The 22,964-nt window shown below is 51.8% G+C and overlaps 2 pseudogenes across 2 annotated transcripts; both read left to right on the forward strand.

The window, feature by feature from the left end:
* The first annotated feature begins 1,347 nt into the window (after nucleotides 1-1,347).
* LOC306813484 (interferon-induced very large GTPase 1-like) lies at nucleotides 1,348-22,964 on the forward strand (annotated as a pseudogene). The gene is made up of 3 exons (XR_013777905.1): nucleotides 1,348-1,475; nucleotides 3,637-8,274; nucleotides 22,814-22,964. The product of XR_013777905.1 is annotated as an interferon-induced very large GTPase 1-like (transcript).
* Nucleotides 12,067-20,982, forward strand: LOC306812143 (interferon-induced very large GTPase 1 pseudogene; annotated as a pseudogene). Its single transcript, XR_013777906.1, has 3 exons — nucleotides 12,067-12,200; nucleotides 13,445-13,632; nucleotides 15,384-20,982. The product of XR_013777906.1 is annotated as an interferon-induced very large GTPase 1 pseudogene (transcript).

Consider the following 22,964-nt stretch of genomic DNA (forward strand, 5'->3'; position numbering starts at 1 on the left):
GACTCGTCCCACCGCAGGAGCTGCGGGACACGCAGGGAGAAGGTCGGGCCCTGGGGATGAGCTGTGCTGTGCTGGGAGCCGGGAGCAGCAGGGAGCGGGATCTCGTTGCTCTCCTGCCTCCTGTTGCGGGTGTTTGCCACGGCTGCGGAGATGGGCGGGCAGGAGAAGAGGGCTCTGAGGGCAGCGGGCGGGCGGTGTCTGCTCCGAGCGGGGGCTGCAGGAAGCCGCCTGTGCTGGAGCCGCTTTGGGGCAGCTCGGGGGAGCCGTGTGCGCTGCGGGGGCTGAGCTGGGAGGGGGCCGGGCTCAGAGCTGGGGCCGGATGGCTGCGCTCCCCGCATGGCAGGAGCCATGGCACTGATGCCGGGGGGCTCCTGGCCCACGAGCCGCTCCTTCGGGAGCGGGGCAGCTCCGTGGGCATGAGGGGCACGCACGGCACATCCTGCCCTGTGCCCAGCCCGGAGTCACTTCTTCCTTTTCCTCCCCGTGCACGGAGGGTGGGATTCTCCTCTCTCACAGTCTGAGCGTCACCACCCAGAGCGCTCTGGTCCCTGGCACAGCCCCACAAAGGTGTCCGTGTTCCCAGAGCCCCTTTCCCTGGGGCAGGGCTGGGGAAAACACTCTCGGGGGGCTGTTCCCATGAAACGGGGTGCAGGCATTCCCATGGCAGGTCCTGCTGCCAGCCTTGCTGCTTCCCTCGTTTGCTTCCAAGGAGGAATTGGATCCCGAGTTATGCCCTGAATGTGCTTAGTGCCTCTCTGCGGGCACTGACACAGTCGCTGGGGCTTTTTCCCTGTTCCTGCAGCAATGGGAAGCTGTGCAGGGACTGCCAAGGGTGCCTGGGGGCAGGTTCAGGCTGTGGCTGGGCTGGAGTTCATGTTGTCCAGGGCAGCCTCTGGCTCCAGAGCCTGAACCAGCCCTGGCAGTGCTCCAGTGGGAGATAATTTGGGGGTGGACAGGGCTGGGACAAATGGCTCCAGTTGACAAGCTCCAGCAGTGACCCAGAGTCAGCAGTTCCCTTCCTGAGCAGCTGTCCCACTCTGGGGCTCTGCTGCCCAGGGAGCAGCTGGACATGTGCCCACCGAGGGCACTTGGTGCCCAAAGTCCCTGCTGTGCTCTGCCAGCACGCCCAGCTTTCCTCTGCTGCTGAACTGCCCTTCTCTCCAGCCAGTGGCTTTTGCTGTCCTGCTGTCCCCAGTGGAGGAGAAGGGTTGGCCTCCAGTGCTCCCTGGGATGGATCTGCCGTGCTCATGGGTTGCTTTCTCCTGACTGGCTGCTCTTCTCCTTTAGGATTTTGGGCCTTTCCTTCGTGGTGCTCTTCCTCCTGAGTTCTCGAGTGGTTCCCATCTTCTTCTCCACACCCTGCCGTGTGCCCCAGGCCTGCCACTGCTGCTGTGCTGTGTCCCCTGAGCTGGGGCCCTTGGCTGCCAGTGTCTGCTGGAAGCCAAGGCTGGGAGAACAGGAGCATCTGCTGTGAGGTGGGTGAGGGGAATCAGAGCGCACAGCCCTTGCTCAGATTGCCCAAATCTGCAGGGATGTCCGAGGAAATGGTGCCCCTGAATGCTCTGGAAGGGCCAAGGTACCATTGGATTTCTAGCTGATCCCAATCTCCTGCAATCACTACCTCTGCTGGTAAGAGTGTTGTGGCCTCGGTGGGATGGAGTTTGAATGCATAGAAGGATTTTTTGCAAAGAATCGGTGTCTGTAGTATCCAAGTGAACTGAGACCAGGACAATTTTCAGTGTTTTGTGACAGTGTGAAAAACCTGAAAGTTTTAAATTTACATGTCCAGTGAAAGTCCCATATCCGTTAGGGTGAGAATCATGGAATGATGGAACTGCCTGGGTTGGAAGGGACACACCAGGGTCCTGGGCACGGACCTAATGCTTTTCTGAAATCAAATAAGCTCAGATTAACTGGCTGTCCTTGATCAACTTCGTGGGTTAATGTGTCATGGAAAGAAATTTAGCGTGGTGAGCAGGTTTTTCCCTCTTGAGTTCATATTGGATGTGACCCATGACTGCCTTTACCTTCGGGGGTTTTACCATAGAAAGTGACCAACAGTGATGAACTTTCAGTGGTTAAAAAGACAGGTGTCTGCAAAGGAAGGCAGGAACCTTCCTGGAATGGAGAATATGACCACTTGCTCTGCATATTATTGTAACTATTAAATTTTGGGGCTTTTTGGCAAAGATATGGGAAAAGAAATAGGTGTTTAGCAATATATAAATACCTATACTGCAAGAGAAACAAACAACAACAACAGGAGCAACAAACAAAAGCAGAAGCCAAATAGCTGGTTCTGAGCTCAGGCCTGGTGGGGCTGGGGAGTCCTCCCAGCTCTGGGCTCCCAATCAGCAGAAGACCAGAGAAGCAAGCTAAAAACCCTGGTCACTGTGCTGAAGCAAATAAAGAACAGGAGGGGGACAAAAGAAAAAAAAAACCTAGGACCAGAGCATCTCAGGTCAGACCCATTGTGCTGCATGCTCAATGTGTTGGTCACCCCCGCTGGAAGGAAGAGCAGCCCCTGGCTCCAACCCCACACAGAATCCTAGGCCACCATTCATCCATTGTGATGAATGAGTTGGGGTAAGGGCGAACAGTGACAACTCCAGGAACAAACAAATACCAAACTGGCTAAGGGATAAGAACCATCCTCAAGACAGGACCCCACCAACTTCCAGAGCCATATCCCAGGGCCCCTCTGTAACTCACCCCTGAGCAGCATGAAGTCTGCTCCCCTCAGGTTTACTGACACTTTCCACCTGTCACCACAGATTTTAAGCTCAGTGGCTCCACAGTGGCTGTGGCTGAGATGGCCACCAGTGGTCACTTGCCGGACAAGAACCTTTGTAGCAATGAGCAGCAGATCACGGAGGACACCTCTCTGACTCTGGTCCCAAAGTCTCCAGTCCCTCCTGAAGGGCCACCAGGATGCCCCAGGCACAGCTGTGGGCAGGGACAAGATGGATTTTCCCAAGTGTGCCAGGAAGCAGCTCCTGGGAAGAGACGTCAGTGGGGTGAGGGAGGGGCTGCGCTGGCAGCTGGAGCAGGAGCACAGGTCAGAGCCCCTGTGGCCATGCTGGGCGTGGGGGGAGTGTGTCTGGGGAGTGTGGGGTGCCATGGGGGGAGTGGAGTGTGTGAGCACTGCCTGTGGGTGCTGGGAGCAGCAGGCTGGGCCAGGCAGAGAGCAGGGCAGGCGTGGGGCTGGGCAGAGGGTGCAGGATGCAGGCAGGGCTGTTGGGTGGGCAGAGGGGCTGTGCCAGTGCTGCAGGGAGCAAGGAATGCCCCAGGTATGTGCACTTGTGGATTGAGGAGTTCAGCTGGGAGGATGTGGGTGATAGTGAAGGCAGCATCTTGTCCAGGGCAGGTTGTGAGTGAGTCAGGGTATGTGTGTGTCTATGTGTGTCTGTTTTGTCTCTGGGATACACACTCAGCTTCAGGGTTGATCCTGCACACAGGAAAGCAGCAGGCACATCCAGGCTGCTGGGAAGGACACCCTGGCTCTTGTGCCATCCCAGGCCGGGCTCCAGCAGCTGGGTGGGAGCAACCCCAGGGCTGCAGCTGCTGCAGAGCCTCTGCCAGGAGGCCGGGGCCTCTGACAACACCTTAGGGAAAGTCTCTTTGCTTCCTCCACAGCCATGGCCTCGCAGGAGGACACACAAGAGGGGGATGCAGAGGCCCAGCTCCTGGCAGAGGCATTTAAGATTGAAGGACTGGATGCTGGATTCTGGCTGCCCAAACTGTCCCAGATCCTGGGAATCAAGTGCAGAGAAGCCCTGCAACATCTGGAATATGAAGACTACCTCAAGCTGGAGTGTGAAGCACGGCAACCCTGGGAGAAAAAGGCGCTCCAGAAACTCCTGAAAATAAAAGACAAAAAAACAGCTTCTGAAGAGCTGCTAAAGGAGCTCGTGGAGAAGTCAAAGCAAAGGCAAGAAGTGGCCAAACAAGCCCTGAAAGATCTGACAGAAATGCTCAACAGCCGCAGCCACAGCCAGAATGCACTGAGGGAGCAAACAGAGACTCTGTGGCAAGCCATGGAGATTCCCAAAGAGTTCTGGCCATCACCAAAGAAACCCTTGGCAGAAATGTTGCACAGCATCCATAAGCAGCTGGAGCAGCAGCAGGAGCTGTCAGCAGGCAGGAGGGAGAATATCCCTGACACCGAGGTGCTGAGGCGGGCGTCGGGGGGACTGGCCCTGCAGGGCATCTACAGAACCCGCAGGGCTGGAGATGTGCTGGCAACACGAGAGCAGCTCCTCAGGGTTCCTGAGGAATTCCAGCTCGCTGGTCCAGAGCAAGGATCACTGCTTGAGAGCAGGGAGTTCTTTTCCTCTGAAGCAGAATCCAATTTCACCAAGTCCATGGAGCAGCTGGGGTTCAGCCTGAGCGTTTCTGCCAAATCTGCATTCTGGGGGATGAATCTGGGAGAGAGTGTAGATCAGAGTAGCTCCTTGCAGTCACAGGACACCCATGAGTCTCACTCTGAGCAGAGCTACTTTTGCACCACCAAGTTCCAGTACATCCCCCTGGCCTCCTGCTACTTCCAAAGGCATCAGCTTCGCCTCTCCGATGCGGCTCTGTGGGAGCTGCAAAACATGGAGCAGATTTTGGGGTTCCCTCAGAAAGAAGACAACCCCACCTTTGTGAAGATGTGTGAGAGCTTCTTCAGCAGGTTTGGGTCCCACATAAATCAGGGTCCCCTCCACTTTGGGGGGATATTCTGGTGGAAGGCGTCCACAGAAGGATTCCGACAGGAGCAGCAGGAAGAGGTGAAGCGACAAATGTCTACAGCACTGAACAACTTTGTCAGGAAGAGCTATGGTGAGTCTTTGGTAAGTGCTGCAGGGACCCTGGATGTTTCCATATCCAACACACACACTTCTGTTCGGGGAAGAAGCAGAGAGAATTCCCATACAGCCATTCAACTCTACGTGGTCAACACAGGGGGCCCAGCGGACATAACTTCTCTTCCTCAGTGGAAAACGGGGCTGGTGTCTGATAACACAACGTGGCGCGTTATAGACCGTGGCTTTAAGCTGATCCCAGTGTGGGAAGTCATCCTGCACAATCACTGTGCGGATTTTAAGGCTGTTGGTCAGATGAGCAGAGCCCTCAGGGATGCGTACAAAGCGCTGAAGCGCATTGGCACCATTTTTGGAGAGGAACTGGGCAGTGCAGTGCAAGAGGCCAGAGATTTCATGAAGACTGTGAAGGCTTGGGAGGTGTCAGCAGATTTTGGAAAGCTGCTCAAACTGATGAAGCTAAAAGATGATCTGATTGCAAAAACCAGGAACCCCAGTTTGTGGATCAACGTGTGTCTGTCAGACAAAGTCTTGCAGGACTTCCTGCTGAACACTGTGAGGAGCTGCCAGGAATCATCTTCAGAAAACACCACCTTTATCAAGGTAATTTTGAGAAGCCTTCTGGATCCTCATATCTACTCTATCCAGGACTTCCCTGAAGCTTCCTTCATTTTGCAATGGATCTTTGAGACTGAGGACCCTTTTCGCAGATCTCCCAAAATCTCTGAGCTTGAAGGCCTCACTAAAACACAGCAGCAAATGACTGACTTCCTGACACAGACCCCTGCAACCAAGCTGGCCTTCTGCCAACTGGCGCTGCCTCTGCCGCCGCCCAGCCTGGGCACTTCACACATCGAGTTCCCGCTCTACGCCCTCAGCCAAATCCAAAGGAGCTGGAAAGAGACAGAGAAGTCAGGAAAGCAGGCCCAAACAAAGAGTTACAACAACAAACTCATCTTCCAGGCACAGACTCCCATCGTGTCCTTCATCCGCATTGGCAGCTCGGCCTCCTCTTCCAAGTCTCAGCTCCTGAACGCTCTGCTGAGCAAACGCCAAACACGACACTTTCTTCCACCGCCACTGCAGAGGCAGCACCAGAGAGCGTTTTGCTGATGGAAGGGGTGGTGGAGATCGCCTGGTACTGCCCCCGTGGAAGCCCTGATGACACCTTTGAGAGCTGCGTGGTTTTCTGTAACCTGCATGGAGACGCCAAGGATCACGAAGCACAGCTGCAGGTCTTGCAGGACATATCTGCTGTCAACGTGGCTCTTGTGTGTGAGTTGGAGCACATGGATGACAGGGGAAAAAGCTTCTGCAGGACCTGGGGGAGTCAAAAAGGCCTTTGATTCATCTTGTCACAGAAATGGAGAGCATTGTAACTGGACCATTCAGCAATAATATAACAATAGCAATCAAGAACAGAAATGAAGCAGAACTGGTGGATCAGTTGATCAAAATTATCAGGGATCTCCTGGAAGGGTCTAATCCATGTTTCAGCCTGGATGCCTGCACTGACAAAGCTCACCAGCACGGATTCCTGGTGGATGCAGATCAACCCACGTGTGTGACAGCCAAAGGAAAAGCAAAGGAGATGGTGGACCTTCTGAAGGAAGAGGAGCTGTCTGAGATAAAATCCCAGGAGAAAGAACTAAAAGGGACTCTTTTTCATGCAACAGAACAGAAATGTGACAGTCTTATTGAGCTACAGAAGGAACAGATGAAAATGGATGCAAGGAAACTGGAATATGAAGCTGAGCTCCTGAGAAGGAGTAGGGAGCTGGCTGTGATTCTGAAAGGGCAAAGCCTCAGTGACAGAGAAATGAAGGATAACTTCTCTTGTGTCTGGAACAGGTGGATTGCTGAAGTCTCCCGTGCTGCTTGTCCATCGGAACAGGTGGACATCGATGCAGAAATTGAAGATGTTCTTCTAGAGCACTTTAAGGAGCCAAGTTTCCATGCACGGATCAAGTCATTTCCGAAGGGCAGAGAATTTCTTTTAACATGAGAAATATATGACAAAGAAAAAGGCCAGTATTGATTTTCCCAAGTTCCTGGAGCACTTGGGAGACTGATGTGAAGAACCTTCTGCAGATACAAGACAAAATCATAAAGTGTGTGAAGTGCAAATATCGAACAGAAGGAACAGGAGAAATGGGATTACAATAAAAATTTTATTCATGAAATCCTCAGTGAAGTTACAGAAGGTGTGAACTCTGTCCCCAGTTTTGCAACATGGACTTTTTAACAAAGAGTACAGCATGGATTTGTCTCTGTATCTGTGCAGAATGGCAGCAGGAAAGGTTTAAAGCCATGCGTGAAGCATTTCAAAAGGCAAATGACCCAGCTGTTGTAACCTGAACAGCAAAAGAAAATATTTCTTCCAATGTTTCCTGATTTCTACCAAGGAACCATTTCAATCACAACTTTTGCAGTTTTCCTTTGTGACAAGATTGAACCAGCTCTTCGCCAGGCAGTCTTTGAGAGGACGGCTAAAGACATTGCTGAGGACATGAAGAGCAATTGCCCAGACTTCAGGGCAACAGAGCCAATCTGGAAGTTTGCATTCTCAGATACCTAGCAGAACAAGAAAATTTTGAGTATTTCAAACAGTATCTTACGTCTCCAAAACAGTTTTTTGAGTGTTACATTGAGAGAAAAGTTAAGAGCCATTGTTTAGGTGAGACTAGAAGGCTGAGGATGTTTTTTACATTCCTCCCTGGAATCTCTCTATGGAAACATCCTGTCAGCTGTTTATTTATCAACCCAAATGATCAAAGACAGAAAAGACAGAGAAGACAAAATCTCTCTTTGCTGGATGAATTTTCCAGGGAACTGGCAGAGGTGATCAATTTGCCTAGAGGCTGAGCTGAAGGGCATCGAGCACCAGGACGGTCACAGACATTGAGTTCCTGAGCAGTGCCATGGCAGAAGCTCTGTATGACCTGAGGGACAGGCTCATGAAAGAATTTGCTGATGCTGACTTGAATTCATTTTCAAGGCAGCCTCACACCATCCTGGCAGAGCATTTTTTCAGGGTGCTGGGAGCAGTGTCCCTTTTGTGGGGCTGTCTGCTCAAACACCATGCAGAGCCATGATGGAGACCATCAACTTGTCTTCCATCGCCCACGAGCTTTGATGGATTCACATGGTGGGCACATTTATCTTTCATCGAGTATGATACACATGAACTGAATATTGACACTTGTTCCAGCCATGTTGCAAGCAATGGGGAATTTAGAGTTTGTGATCACCAATGGATCCCCTACAAAACATACCGTAAAGCTGGACCTCCTTATTCTACTTGGAACATTCTTCCTGATTCATCCATGCAGGCATACTGGAAATGGTTTGTGTCTCATTTCAGGAGACAGCTGGAAGATTTGTACAATGGCAAATTTCAGGGCAAAGGAGAAATCCCTGAGGCGTGGCAGAGAATTACCAAGAAGGAAGCACTGTCTGAGCTGGAGCAGTGTTTGGACCACATCCATGGGAAAGTAGACCACAGTGGCTTTGTTTGCAATTTAGGACAATTTCGTACCAGGCTGTCCACAATGTGCAGTTGCAATGACAACGCCCTCAAGCACAATCAAGATAATGGTAACCAATTGTTCCCAAATTTGGTGAAATAAGGTGCATTACTGTGGCCATCTGCGCTGGTTTTCAGGTATAAGTGGGGAGGGGTGGGAGCCACCTGAGGGAAGCCGCATGAGGGCCGGGGAGTAGGAGGGCTCTCCCGTCTCTGGGGGCAGGCAGTCTCTCCAGGGCTCAGGCAGTGCTTTCACTCCCTGTCTCCGAGGTGCTGCTGTGTCTGTGCCCAGGGCAGCCACTCCCTGCTCAGGTGCCTGGGGCTGCTGCCCTTCCCTCCAGCCCTCAGCCCCAGCAGGAGCTGCTCCTGCCCTTGGCCTCATTGCTGAGCAAAAGCCCTTGGAATGTCCCATGTGCAGAATGCTGTGTGCCAGCACCTTCCTCAGCAGCTCTCAGGGCAGTGCTGGTGCTGTCCAGGCAGGCTGGTGGCACCTGAGCCGTGCTCTGGAGAAGGTGGCACCCGCTGGCTCTGCCCCAGGGAGGAGCCGCTGCTGTTGCCCTCAGAAGAGGATTTCTGGCTGCTGATCGCTGCGCGGGGCGAGTCGCAGCGCACCCGGAGCTGCCTAGAGCGGAGCGGCAGGGACCGGGGCTGCTGTGGGGGGCTCGGGGCACAGCCCGGCCGCGCTGCAGCCGCAGGTCTCGGCACTGGGGGAGCTCTGGGCACCGCTGCTGAAAGGCTTGGCACCGCTGCTGCTCGGCTGCCTGGGGTCACAGTTCATACGGCGACACGGACACGGCTCCTGTCACCTCCAGCCCTTTAATTGCCATTCCCACCGTCCGTCACTTGCAAACTCGACGTGCCTTCTTACACAGACCTTTCACGCAACTCTGACACTTTCTCTTACAGGCAGCTTCACGCAGTACAGATTGCTTTTCTTCAAGCAGCTCCACATAACACGGACTCCTTCTTTCCATCCTGCATGACTGGCTCACCCCCAAGTTATCCCTTTCCCGGCCGCCTAAACCCTGGACAGGTCCCCACACATTCATCCTCTCACCATCTCTGCCCCTTGCACGGCCGCATTGTCCCTCACCTCCTCACAGCACAGCCAGCACACTCCTGCTCTTACTCAGCAACTCTCGCTCTCATGCTCCAACTGCAAGTGCCTGCAGCTGCCGGGCAGCTCACCCACTCTTTTCTAGCCCCACACTGACCCGGCCCACACCCAGGTGGTCGCACTCCTTGGCAATACAGCACAGCTGCAAGCCATGGGGAAAGATTCCCTCCTGCACCATCCTTTCAGGCCAGCTCTCCACACACGGGCCGGGCGCGATGGATTGCGCGGGCGGAGGAGCGGCAGGGGCGGCGATATTGAAAAGAGAGCCCGGGGAAAAAACTGGGAACGGGGGACACCGAATGGCGGGGCCGGACACATCGGCTGCGCCGCCTTGTGCAGCAGCAGCCGCAGCTGGAACTGCCTACAGGGGTGCAGCTTTGAAGGTCAGGGCCAGATCCAGGGCGCTTTTGGCCACAAGCGCTGTGGCAGAGGGACAGAGGAGGTCGGGAGAAGTCAGGGCACCCAGAGCCGCCCTGTGCCAAAGGGCTGCGCCCGCCTGCCCATCTTCCCTCAGCCGGGAAAGCGGGCTCAGGAACACGGGGGGGAAGGGGGAAAGGGGTTTCTAACTGGGGACTCGATCCCCAGACACTCCCCGATTTTTTTACTAATTTTACAATAATGTGAAAAAAAAGGAATAAACTTAGAGACAGAAAAGTCTGCTGCAGCTTGGGCAGAATACATTTTCTTTTGCACTCGGTCCCAAAAAAGAATTTAAATGAACAGAATCCCCGGTAGAAACAACAAAATGCTTAAAAATCCAATGAATAAACACCGAAAGATTCTCCCTTCAAAGATTGCTCCCAGGAAAGTTAAAATCTCCCCGTAAAGGGGTTCCCACCACTTCATAATAAAAGTCCCTCTCAGCACGACTAAACCTGCGCTTCCCATCCTGGCGATTCCACTCACTTATCAAGCACAAAAAGAGAAAGGAAAACAGAAGACCTGAATAAAATTCAGGGCGCAGAAACCCCGAATCAGACAACTTACAATCTTTCTTCGGGCAGGGCCGGGCCCAGAGGCTCAGAGGAAATCTGCTGGCAGGTGCTCAGCCCCATCGGCCGCTCCTCAGAGATCCTCAGCTCTGGGGATTTCCAGCTCTCCTGTGGGGTCACTCGTAGGGTGACGCCGGGATAAAGGACAGGAGCCTCCTACAGCGTTCCACAGAGAGCAAAGCCTTTATTACAAGAGGCGACTCTGTGAACGGGGCCAGGGTGACACCTCCCCTGAACTGCGGAGAAACAGGGATTTATATGGGATAGGCAGGGGGAGGGTAGAGCAACAGGTAAATAGTCTGAGGGCTCAGCAACCAAAACAAGGGCAAGAGACCAGCGGGGTACAGGCTATTTACATGAAGAAACACAACACGGTGGGGGGTAATTTCTTCTCACCAGCACCTCTGCAGGGACCCACTGGGAGGTAAATCTCTGGAGAGGATTGTAGCTCCTTTTGGCCCTCAGGGCTTGCTGCACCAGGGAGCACAGGGAGTTCCTGTGCTGAGGAATTATTGCCCTGCACATCTTGTACCTTCTCTGAGCCATGCTGTGAATATTTGTAAGACGTAGTTACACTTTCTGCCTGTGTAGAAAATAGGAGAAATTAACTACACCTTCTAAAGCAACTCACAAGTCCCATCTCTCTGCTTCATTCAGAAAAAAGTAAAAATCCCCATAAGTAGATTCTGGGAGCAAAATGCCCACACTTCAAAGATGTCACATTAGAGAAATAAGTCCACAGGTAAAAAGCCTCATCCAAATTAAACACATACTGTCTGTGTCATCTTCTCTGAAAAGGACCCTTGCATTTAAAAGCACAGACAACAAGTTTAATCTTTTTAATCAAAAAGAAACGTGTGATTATCATATATAACAAACAGGCTTGTAGCGAGGCAATTAATTCAGCCATAGATAAGAAATGCAATTTGATTAGCCTGCTTCAATAAACACACCCCTGGGTCAATAATGATAAGATATATTCAAACCCAAACACAGATTTCACCCAATGGCCTTCCATATTAAGGTACAGACACCTCACTGGTCAGAGAGCTGAGCAGCCTGAACTCCAAACCAATCATCTGTCAGTGACCCTGGGATTCTGTGCCTGGAACACTCCTGCAGCAGGGAATTCTCTGGCACTAGGAAATATCTCTCTGGAGCCAGGCTAAGCTAACCTGGGCAGGGAGGGACCAAATCCATGCTCTGCAGCTGATGTGTCCCAGCCCTGCCTGGCAGGGGCTGAGGCTCCCCCTGAGGCTGGACAAATGCCAGCTCTGTCTGCTGCAGCTCTTGTGACTTGTCGCCCTGGGGCAGTGGTGGCTGCTCCTGGCAGGCTGGAGGTCCCATATCCAAACTCCAGAGCTTGTTTGGAGGCCGTGGAGCAGGATCTATGTGTCCATATCCCAAGGAAAAGCAATCCATGCACCCTGCTGTGCTTGGGTGTTGAATGTCCTCTGCCAAACCCCAGTGCTCTGCTACTGTCAGGGGTGGGATGTCACCTGCCAAGAAAGCTGCAGCCAGGCACTGCTGTTTCAGAGTGGAAAATTGTAGCTGAATTCCAGATGTGAGTTCTTAGCTATTATTAGTCACTTATCTAACTCCAAAGAATAGTTTCACTTTCTGATTCTTAATTTCCGGGAATTCTTCGCTGCCTCTGGAACAGATGAAGCCGCACCCACCGGAGAGCCAGGGCTGCATAAAGAGCCGGGGCTGTACTGGACTTGTCCCACCGCAGGAGCTGCGGGACACGCAGGGAGAAGGTCGGGCCCTGGGGATGAGCTGTGCTGTGCTGGGAGCCGGGAGCAGCAGGGAGCGGGATCTCGTTGCTCTCCTGCCTCCTGTTGCGGGTGTTTGCCACGGCTGCGGAGATGGGCGGGCAGGAGAAGAGGGCTCTGAGGGCAGCGGGCGGGCGGTGTCTGCTCCGAGCGGGGGCTGCAGGAAGCCGCCTGTGCTGGAGCCGCTTTGGGGCAGCTCGGGGGAGCCGTGTGCGCTGCGGGGGCTGAGCTGGGAGGGGGCCGGGCTCAGAGCTGGGGCCGGATGGCTGCGCTCCCCGCATGGCAGGAGCCATGGCACTGATGCCGGGGGGCTCCTGGCCCCCGAGCCGCTCCTTCGGGAGCGGGGCAGCTCCGTGGGCATGAGGGGCACGCACGGCACATCCTGCCCTGTGCCCAGCCCGGAGTCACTTCTTCCTTTTCCTCCCCGTGCACGGAGGGTGGGATTCTCCTCTCTCACAGTCTGAGCGTCACCACCCAGAGCGCTCTGGTCCCTGGCACAGCCCCACAAAGGTGTCCGTGTTCCCAGAGCCCCTTTCCCTGGGGCAGGGCTGGGGAAAACACTCTCGGGGTGCTGTTCCCATGAAACGGGGTGCAGGCATTCCCATGGCAGGTCCTGCTGCCAGCCTTGCTGCTTCCCTCCTTTGCATCCAAGGAGGAACTGCATCCCGAGTTATGCCCTGAATGTGCTTAGTGCCTCTCTGCGGGCACTAACACAGTCGCTGGGGCTTTTTCCTGTTCCTGCAGCAATGGGAAGCTGTGCAGGGATTGCCAAGGGTGCCTGGGGGCAGGATCAGGCTGTGGCTGGGCTGGAGTTCATGTTGTCCAGGGCAGCCTCTGGCTCCAGAGCCTGAATCAGCATTGGCAGTGCTCCAGTGGGAGATAATTTGGGAGGGGACAGGGCTGGGACAAGTGTCTCAATTAGACAAGCTCCAGCAGTGACCCTGAGGCAGCAGTTCCCTTCCTGAGCAGCTGTCCCACTCTGGGGCTCTGCTGTCCAGGGAGCAGCTGGACATGTGCCCACCGAGGGCACTTGGTGCCCAAAGTCCCTGCTGTGCTCTGCCAGCACGCCCAGCTTTCCTCTGCTGCTGAACTGCCCTTCTCTCCAGCCAGTGGCTTTTGCTGTCCTGCTGTCCCCAGTGGAGGAGAAGGGTTGGCCTCCAGTGCTCCCTGGGATGGATCTGCCGTGCTCATGGGTTGCCTTCTCCTGACTGGCTGCTCTTCTCCTTTAGGATTTTGGGCCTTTCCTTCGTGGTGTTCTTCCTCCTGAGCTCTCGAGTGGTTCCCATCTTCTTCTCCAAATCCTGCCGTGTGCCCCAGGCCTGCCACTGCTGCTGTGCTGTGTCCCCTGAGCTGGGGCCCTCGGCTGCTGGTGTCTGCTGGAAGCCAAGGCTGGGAGAACAGGAGCATCTGCTGTGAGGTGAGTGAGGGGAATCAGAGCACACAGCCCTTGCTCAGATTGCCCAAATCTGCAAATTCCCTAGTGAAAGCTGATCCTGAAGGCTCTGGAAGGGGAAGGAGATCCAGATCTCTAGCTGAGTCCAAGCCCCTGGGATTGATACCTGTGCTGCTAAAAGAGTCATGGCCTTGGTGGGATGGGCACTTTTTGCTCAGGAAGATTTTTTTGCAAGGAATCAATGTCTCCAGTATCCTAGTGTATTGAGACTGGGACAATTCTTGGTGTTGTGTGATAGTGTGAAAAACCCCACATATTTCATAGTAGGTGCCCAGTTGAAGGTTTGCAGGCACTTTTCCTCCTGTCACCAGACATTTTAAGCTCAGTGGCTCCACAGTGGCTGTGGCTCAGGTGGCCACCAAAGGTCACTCAGCTGATGAGATCTGTGGTAACGAACAGCACCTGAAGGAGGGCACCTCTCTGAGTCGGCTCCCAAAGTCTCCAGTCTCTCCTGAAGGGCCACCAGGATGATGGTGAAGGCAGCACCTTTTCCAAAGCAGGTTGAGAGGCTCAGTGAGTGTGTGTGTGTATCTTTGTGTCTCTATGTGTTTCTGTCTGTGTTGTCTCTGGGATCCACACTCAGCTTCAGGGTTGATCCTGCAAACAGGAAAGCAGTTTGTGTCTGTGTGTCTCAGTGTGTTCCTTGTGTGTTTCTGTGTGTGTGCCTCAGTATGTTTGAGTGTGGTGTGCGTGTCTGTGTCTGTGTGTGTCGTGTTTCTGTCTCTCTGTGTGTATGTCTGTGTGTCTGTGTATGTGTGTGGTGTCCATGTCTGTGTGTTCTGTGTCTGTATCTATGTTTTTGTGTTTGTTTGTGACTGGGGTGTGTTTCTGTGTCTCTGTGTCTGTCTGTGTCTCTGTGTGCATTCTCTCTGTTCTGTGTGTGTTTGCATGTGTCTCTGTGTATTACTCTATACATAGTCTCTGTGTGTATATGTGTGTGTGTCTCCCTGTGTTGTGTCTGTGGGTGTCTGTCTGTGTGTCTGAGACTTTGTGTGTCTGTCTGCGTGTGTCCATGTGTGTCTGTGTGTCTGTCTTTATGTGTGTGTGCCTATGTGTGTGTGGTGAGTGTGGTCTGTGTGTCTGTCTGTGTGTGTGATGATATGGGTGTCTGCATCTGTGTATTTGTGTGTCTGCATGTGTTCTCTGTGTGTATCTGTGTATCTGTGTGGTGTGCATGTCTGTGTGTGTGTCTGTTTCTGTCTTTGTGTCTGTGTCTGCCTGTCTCTCTGTGTGTCTGTTTCTTACTTTTTGTCTGTGTATCTGTGTGCCTGTCTCAGTCCTTGTATCTGTTTGTGTTTCTCTGTGTGTGTGTGTGTGTCTGACTGTCTTTTACTGTCTGTCTCTGTGTCTCTCTGTGTCTCTATTTCTGTGTTGGTTTTTCTGTGTGTGTTTCAGTGTCTGTGTCTGTCTTAGTGCGTGTGTTTGTATGTGTGTGTGTGTGTGTCTGTCTGTGTCTCTGTATCTCCCTCTTATGTCTGTCTCTGTCTCTGTTGTCTCTGGGATACACACTCAGCTTCAGGCTTGATCCTGCACACAGGAAAGCAGCAGGCACATCCAGGCTGCTGGGAAGGACACCCTGGCTCTTGTGCCATCCCAGGCCGGGCTCCAGCAGCTGGGTGGGAGCAACCCCAGGGCTGCAGCTGCTGCAGAGCCTCTGCCAGGAGGCCGGGGCCTCTGACAACACCTTAGGGAAAGTCTCTTTGCTTCCTCCACAGCCATGGCCTCGCAGGAGGACACACAAGAGGGGGATGCAAAGGCCCAGCTCCTGGCAGAGGCATTTCAGAAGGAAGGACTGGATCCTGGATACTGGCTGCCCAAAGTGTCACAGATCCTGGGAATCCAGTGCAGAGAAGCCCTTCAACATCTGGAATATGAAGACTACCTCAAGCTGGAGTGTGAGGTACAGCACCCCTGGGAGAAAAAGGCACTCCAGAAACTCCTGAAAATAAAAGATGAAAAAATAGCCTCTAAAGAGCTGCAGAAGGATCAGATGGAGAAATCAAAGCAAAGGCAAGAAGTGGGCAAGCAAGCCCTGAAAGATCTGACAGAAATGATCAACAGCAGCAGCCACAGCCAGAATGAGCTCAGGGAGCAAACAGAGACTCTGTGGCGAGCCATGGAGATTCCCAAAGAGTTCTGGCCATCACCAGAGGAACCCTTGGCAGAAATGCTGGAGAGCATCCATAAGCAGCTGGAGCAGCAGCAGGAGCTGTCAGCAGGCAGGAGGGAGAACATCCCTGACACCGAGGTGCTGAGGTGGGCGTCGGGGGGACTGGCCCTGCAGGGCATCTACAGAACCAGCAGGGCTGGAGATGTGCTGGCAACACGAGAGCAGCTCCTCAGGGTTCCTGAGGGATTCCAGCTCGCTGGTCCAGAGCAAGGATCACTGCTTGAGAGCAGGGAGTTCTCTTCCTCTGCAGCAGAATCCACTTTCACCAAGTCCATGGAGCAGCTGGGGTTCAGCATGACCGTTTCTGCCAAATCTGCATTCTGGGGGATTAATGTGGGAGAGGGTGTAGATCACAGCATCTCCTTGCAGTCACAGGACACCCATGAGTCCCACTCTGAGCAGAGCTACTTTTGCACCACCAAGTTCCAGTACATCCCCCTGGCCTCGTGCTACTTCCAAAGGCATCAGCTTCGCCTCTCGGATGCGGCTCTGCGGGAGCTGCAAGACATGGAACCGATTGTGGGGGTCACTCAGAAAGAAGACAACCCCACCTTTGTGAAGATGTGTGAGAGCTTTTTCACCAGGTTTGGGTCCCACATAAACCAGGGTCCCCTCCACTTTGGGGGGATATTCTGGTGGAAGGCGTCCACAGAAGGATTCCGAGCCGAACAGCAGGAAGAGGTGAAACGAGAAACATCTGAAGAATTGAACAACTTGGTCAGGAAGAGCTATGCTGACTTCATGGAAAGTGCTGCAGGGGCCCTGGATGTTTCTACATCCATCTCACAGTCTTCTGTCCTGACGAGAGCCGAAGGGTGTTCCCATACAGCCATTCAGCTCTTTGTATTCAACACAGGGGGCCCAGCAGACACAACTTCTCTTCCTCAGTGGAAAACGGGGCTCATGTCTGATAACACAACGTGGCGCGTTATCGACCGTGGCTTGGAGCTGATCCCACTGTGGGACATTCTCCTGTGCAATCACTGTGGGGATTTTAAGTCTGTTGGTCAGATGAGCAGAGCCCTCAGGGATGCGTACAAAGCGCTGATGAATGAGAGCATTGGCACCATTTTTGGAGAGGAACTGGGCAGTGCAGTGCAAGAGGCCAGAGATTTCATGGACACTGTGAAAGCCTGGGGGGTGACGGTGGATGAAAGGAAGCTGCTCATGCTGATGGAGCTCAAAGATGATCTGAATGCAAAAACCAGGAACCACAGTGTGTGGATCAATGTGTGCCTGTCAGACAAATCCCTGCAGGATTTCCTGGTGAACACCGTGTGGAAATTCCAGGAGTCACCTCCAGAAAACACCAGTTCTGTCAAGGTAATTTTGAGAAGCCTCCTAGATCCTCATATCTACTTTGTCAAGGACTTCCCTGAGGCCTCCTTCATAATGAAGTGGATCTTCCAGAATGAGCAGCCGCTTCCCAGATCTCCCAAAATCTCTGAGCTTCAAAAGCTCATCAAAACACTGCAGCAAATGAAGGAGCACATCTGTGCTGCCACCTATGCAACAGGAAGCTCTGTTTCTGCCATTCATGAAGCAAAGATAAAAGCCACCCAGACCTGCAGCCTTGTCATTTATTCCTTACTACAGTCTCTCCAGAAACGGGATGAGAAGGACATGGAACTGTTGGTGCTCTTGATTGTGACCAGCACAGGGTACCAGGTGGAAAGCAGCACTTTTCAGCACCTCCTTGGACACCCAGAAATTCAGTACATGGCCAAGGAAATGGAAGCGGCACATGAGGAATATGTGAACCTGAAGGAGCAGGATGCTGAGAGAGCTGAGGCCTCCCTTCTGCTGAGGGGTCTGAGTGTGACACCAGGAAGTCAAAAGCTGTCCCCTGAGCAGAAGAGGGAGCGTTTAGTTTTCATGGAAGATCACATGAAAGGCTTGTGGTCCCCAAGGATAAAGAATCTCCTCCAAAAGCACAGTGTGGGGCAAGACTGGGAGAGGCTGGAACAGGACTTGCATTCCTTGATCAGTGGGAGCCTGGAGTACAAATGCGATGAACAGAGGATGCAGAACATACTCGGTGACCTGGAAGAAACTTTTCCGACACGGGAGCAACCCAGTCAGTCCCAATCCAAGTCAGACAGCAGCCAATCCAAAGCAAATGAAGCCAGTGCAAAGCAGGAGTTCTTCCAGTTGCTCAAGCGCCTTGGACTTGATAGTCACTATCCAAGAAAAATGGGGATGGGAGATTTCCACACCATTTTCAAGACATCTCTGCAGGACAGCCAGCCCAGCAAAGGCAAGGAACTGCCATTCTACTTCTTGCAAAAGCTGTTAACTATGGATTACCAGGTGAGGTACCTGACTTGCTGGGATGACAGCAACCCAAAATTTGGACCCATACCGCAAACAACAGCAAAAGATCACAAACACTCAGACTCTTTTGAACAGTTTTTTGATGATTTGGAGGCAGCAGCCGGTGAACGTGCAAGCAGGGACTGCCGTGTGCACCCCATGGACCTGCAGATGGCCATTTTCCATTGTGCTGATGACTTCCTGAGACAGACACTTGCAACCAAGCTGGCCTTCTGCCAACTGGCGCTGCCTCTGCTGCTGCCCAACCCGGGCACTGCACACATCGAGTTCCTGCTCTACGCCCTCAGCCAAATCCAAAGGAGCTGGAAAGAGACAGAGAAGTCAGGAAAGCAGGCCCAAACAAAGAGTTACAACAACAAACTCATCTTCCAGGCACAGACTCCCATCGTGTCCTTCATCCGCATTGGCAGCTCGGCCTCCTCTTCCAAGTCTCAGCTCCTGAACGCTCTGCTGAGCAAACGCAAACACGACACTTTCTTCCACCGCCACTGCAGAGGCAGCACCAGAGAGCGTTTGCTGGTGGAAGGGGTGGTGGAGATCGCCTGGTACTGCCCCCGTGGAAGCCCTGATGACACCTTTGAGAGCTGTGTGGCTTTCTGTAACCTGCATGGAGACGCCAGGGATCACAGAGCACAGCTGCAGTTCCTGCAGGACATATCTGCTGTCAACGTGGCTCTTGTGTCTGAGTTGGAGCACATGGACAACAGGGGGAAAGAGATTCTGCAGGACCTGTGGGAGTCACAAAGGCCTTTGATTTGTCTTCGCACAGAAAAAGAGAACATTGCAACTGGACAATCCAGCAAAACCATAACAATAGGGATCAAGAACACAAAGGAAGCAGAACTGATGGACCAGCTGAGCAAAATTATCAGGGATCTCCTGGAACGGTCAAATCCATGTTTCAGCCTGGATGCCTGCGCGGACAAAGCTCGCCAGCACGGCTTCCTGGTGGATGCAGATCAACCTGCATGTGTGACAGCCAAAGCAAAGGCAGAAGAGCTGGTAAATTTTCTGAAGAAAGCGAAGCTGTCTGAGATCAAGTCCCCGTGGCCATCACTTCAAAGACACCTGCGGAACCAGTGGTGTGATATGTACAGAGAACTCACTCGCCTGCAGAAGAAGGGGAAAAAGATCAGTGAGCTTCATCGCTGCCATATTGAAAACCAAAAGTTAAAAATAAGAACGTCGCAACTTGTTCTAACTCTGTGTCTCAAACCGATGATACAATCATTCCTTGGCTTTCTCCAGGCTCAGCCAGCAGATACCAAAAAGTATTTCCTGCAGTGGATGAAGGTCTTCATAGACGAGCTGTCCTGTGATCGCCTTGAAGACTTGAGGAGAGACTATCACAGCTTACAGGCTGAAATATTGTCAGGAAAGAAAAAGAAGAAAAACCCCAAGGAGAATGCTGTGTTGCTGAGTCGCTTGAATGCCATCTCTGAAGAAATCAATGATTCATCCGTTGGCCTGGAACACCTTCTGAGGGAAGTAGGGCAGTTTTATGAAATTCTGGAAGACAAGCAAGACGACTTTGCCCATCTGCCGGAAATTGCAGCAGACATGATGGTTTTGGGGTATCCTGTGGAGCTGATGGACGCTTCTTACCTGCCCCTGCACTGGGTGAGAGCAATCTTTGACAGCTTAATTGAGAGGCTGGGGGACAAACGAGTGTTTGTGCTCTCCGTGCTTGGCCTCCAGAGCACAGGCAAGTCCACCCTGCTGAATGCCATGTTTGGTCTGCAGTTCAACGTCAGCGCAGGGAGATGCACCCGTGGGGCCTTCATGCAGCTCATCCCAGTGGGTGAGGAGCTGCAGCAAGACTTGGGCTTTGATTTTGTGCTGGTGGTTGACACAGAGGGGCTTCGTGCCATTGAGATGGCCAATAAACAGTCCCTGAACCATGACAAGGAGTTGGCCACCTTTGTCATTGGTGTCAGCAATTTGACTGTGATCAATATCTTTGGAGAAAACCCTTCAGAAATGCAAGATGTTCTCCAGATTGCTGTGCAGGCTTTCCTGAGGATGAAGAAAATCCATCTTTCCCCAAGCTGCCTCTTTGTGCACCAAAATGTGGGAGAAGCAACTGCCAAGGAGCAGAACATGGAAAGACAAAGGCGTCTGCAGGAAAAGCTGGATGAAATGACTGTGTTAGCTGCCCAGCAGGAATGCTGTGACATCTCGTCCTTCAGCGATGTCATTGACTTTGATGTGAAGACCCACATTCACTACTTTGCTCACCTGTGGGAAGGAAACCCCCCGATGGCACCACCCAACCCCACCTACAGCCACAACATCCAGCAACTCAAGAGAAAAATCCTCCAGGCTGCCAAGCAGCAGTCCCAGGGCAGCATTTTGAAGCTTTCAAGCCTGAAAGATCGTATTGGTGACCTGTGGAATGCTTTGCTGAATGAAAACTTTGTTTCTAGCTTCAAGAATTCCCTGTAGATTGCTGCATCCAGGAAACTGGAAAGTGCCTTTAGTGAGTGGACCTGGAGGCTGAGGAGTCACTTCTTAGATGTACAGATGAGAGTGAACAATAATATTTAGAATGGGGCTTGCAGAATTTCACCAGAAAACACTTTGAAGGGTCGGTGCAAGATACAAGTGATGCCATTGAGAAAGAAGTGGAAAAGTATTTCAGAGAAGACAAAGATCATGAGACACTGGTCCAGTGGAAATCAAGCACAGAGCTGAAGCCAAAAGGACTAAAAGAGTATCTTCTTCATGACACAGAAAAGAAATATGAGAATCTTACTGAGCTACAGAAGGAGCAGAGTGTTAGAGTCAATGACTCAGAGGTCTCTCTCTGAATTCTTCAGAGAGAAATCAAAATGCAGGGATTGAATAAACCTTTGGATGGGTTGAAGTATATTAAGGCACTCATATATAAAGTAGACACTGAAGTACATGTAAGTTAGTGAGTTTTAGGGTGAGCTCTGATGCTTTTAGTAAGTACAAAGTTTGGATTCCACAGTAGTGGTACAAGTTCTCATGAAGGTTGAAAACATACTGACATTTTCAGCAAGAGATTCCAGGCCCACAGTGGTAGACAGGACCTAGCGGTAATAGAGCTGTAGTAAAATTATTGCATACATTTTTCAGATAGAACAAGATAGGTTGTATGCGTAGTCTTATACGTAACCTAGCGTGCTAAGAAACTAGAATTCTAATAGGTTAAGGAGTGGTGGTCTGAGTTTGTGTCTTAGCTTGTTGGAAAAATCCTATATAAGAGTATGCATTGGGGAGAGTTAGTGCTTTTAGCCTTTGGCTTTCATGAGGGCTTTTAGCCATTTGCTTATTGCCTCTGCATTTGCCATTGCTTTGCTACTGCTCTGCCGTTGCTTTTCTGCGCGCCTTTTGAGACTGATGTGCTTTGTAATAAATAACGATTTTACCAACTATTAGCTGCTTTGTTTATTTAAGATAACCTGACGAAGTAGGAGCCAAGAGCTCAGAGTAGGAGCCTAAGAGCTCCAGAGTTGGTGCCTTAGAGCACTGGAGGTCAAGAACCTCATTCTGGTGCCCCGTGTGAGGACGTTGCTTTGCTTGCTTTACTGATAACTTTAAAATACTGTCGGGCCTCCTCAAAGGCCTCAAATAAGTGTGGTAATGAGAAAGCCAGAAGAAAGCCCCTGCTGACTGCTGGGAGAAGCAAGCACAACTGGAGAAGAGACTGGGACTTCTCATCGCCTATCTTATATTGAGGTGAGCAACTGTAGAGTAATCTAGGAGCACAGGAAATATTATGCCAAAAGAGCGGAAATGAGAAAAAATCTGGAAGTTATTATTATATATTTAAGATAAGCTAAGTGTTGATGTATATCCGTAGAGATGGGGGGAAAATATATATTTAAAGAACAGAAGTAAGAATATGGGAAAGGATCCAAAATTTATAATTCTCTGTCGAAACATCCAGTCAGCTGTTTCTTTTTCAACCCAAATTGTCAAAGACAGAAAAGACAGACAAGACAAAATCTCTCTCTAGCTGGATGAATTTTTCAGGGAACTGGCAGAGGTGATAAACCTGCCCAGAAGTGAGCTGAAGGGCATCGAGCACCAGGAGGTCACAGACATTGAGTTCCTGAGCAGTGCCATGGAAACAGCTCTTATTGACATGAGGGACAGGCTCATGAAAGAATTGGTTAATGCTGACATGAGCTCATTTTCAAGGCAGCCTCACACCATCCTGGCAGAGCATTTTTCAGGGTGCTGGGAGAAGTGTCCCTTTTGTGGGGCTGTCTGCACAAACACCATACAAAACCATGATGGAGACCATCAGCTGGTCTTCCATCGCCCTGAAGCTCTGACGGGATTCACACGGTGGAAGCGTCTCTTATTCTGGGGGTATGACACACACGAATTGGTCCTTGCTATTTGTTCCAGCCGTGTTGCAAGTGACTATAGATTCAGTGTTGGTGATGGCCCATGGATTCCTTACAAAAAATACCGTAAGGCTGGACCTCCTTTTTCCACGTGGAGGATTCTTCCAGATTCATCCATGCAGGCATACTGGAAATGGTTTGTGTCTCGTTTCAGGACACAGCTGGAAGTGTTCTGCAATGGGAAATTTCAGGGAAGTGGAGAAATCCCTGAGGCGTGGCGGAGAATTACCAAGCAGGAAGCACTGTCTGAGCTGGACAGGCTTTAGGCCACATCCATGGAAAGGAAGAACCACAGTGGCTTTGCAGTTTAGGAGAACTTTGTACCAGGCTCTGCACAAAATGCAGCTACAATGACAGCACTCTCAAGCCCAATGAAGACAATGATATTCAGTTGTTCCCAAATTTGGTGA

Source organism: Erithacus rubecula, assembly GCF_903797595.1.
Source record: "Erithacus rubecula genome assembly, chromosome: 2".
NCBI classification, from domain to species: domain Eukaryota; kingdom Metazoa; phylum Chordata; class Aves; order Passeriformes; family Muscicapidae; genus Erithacus; species Erithacus rubecula.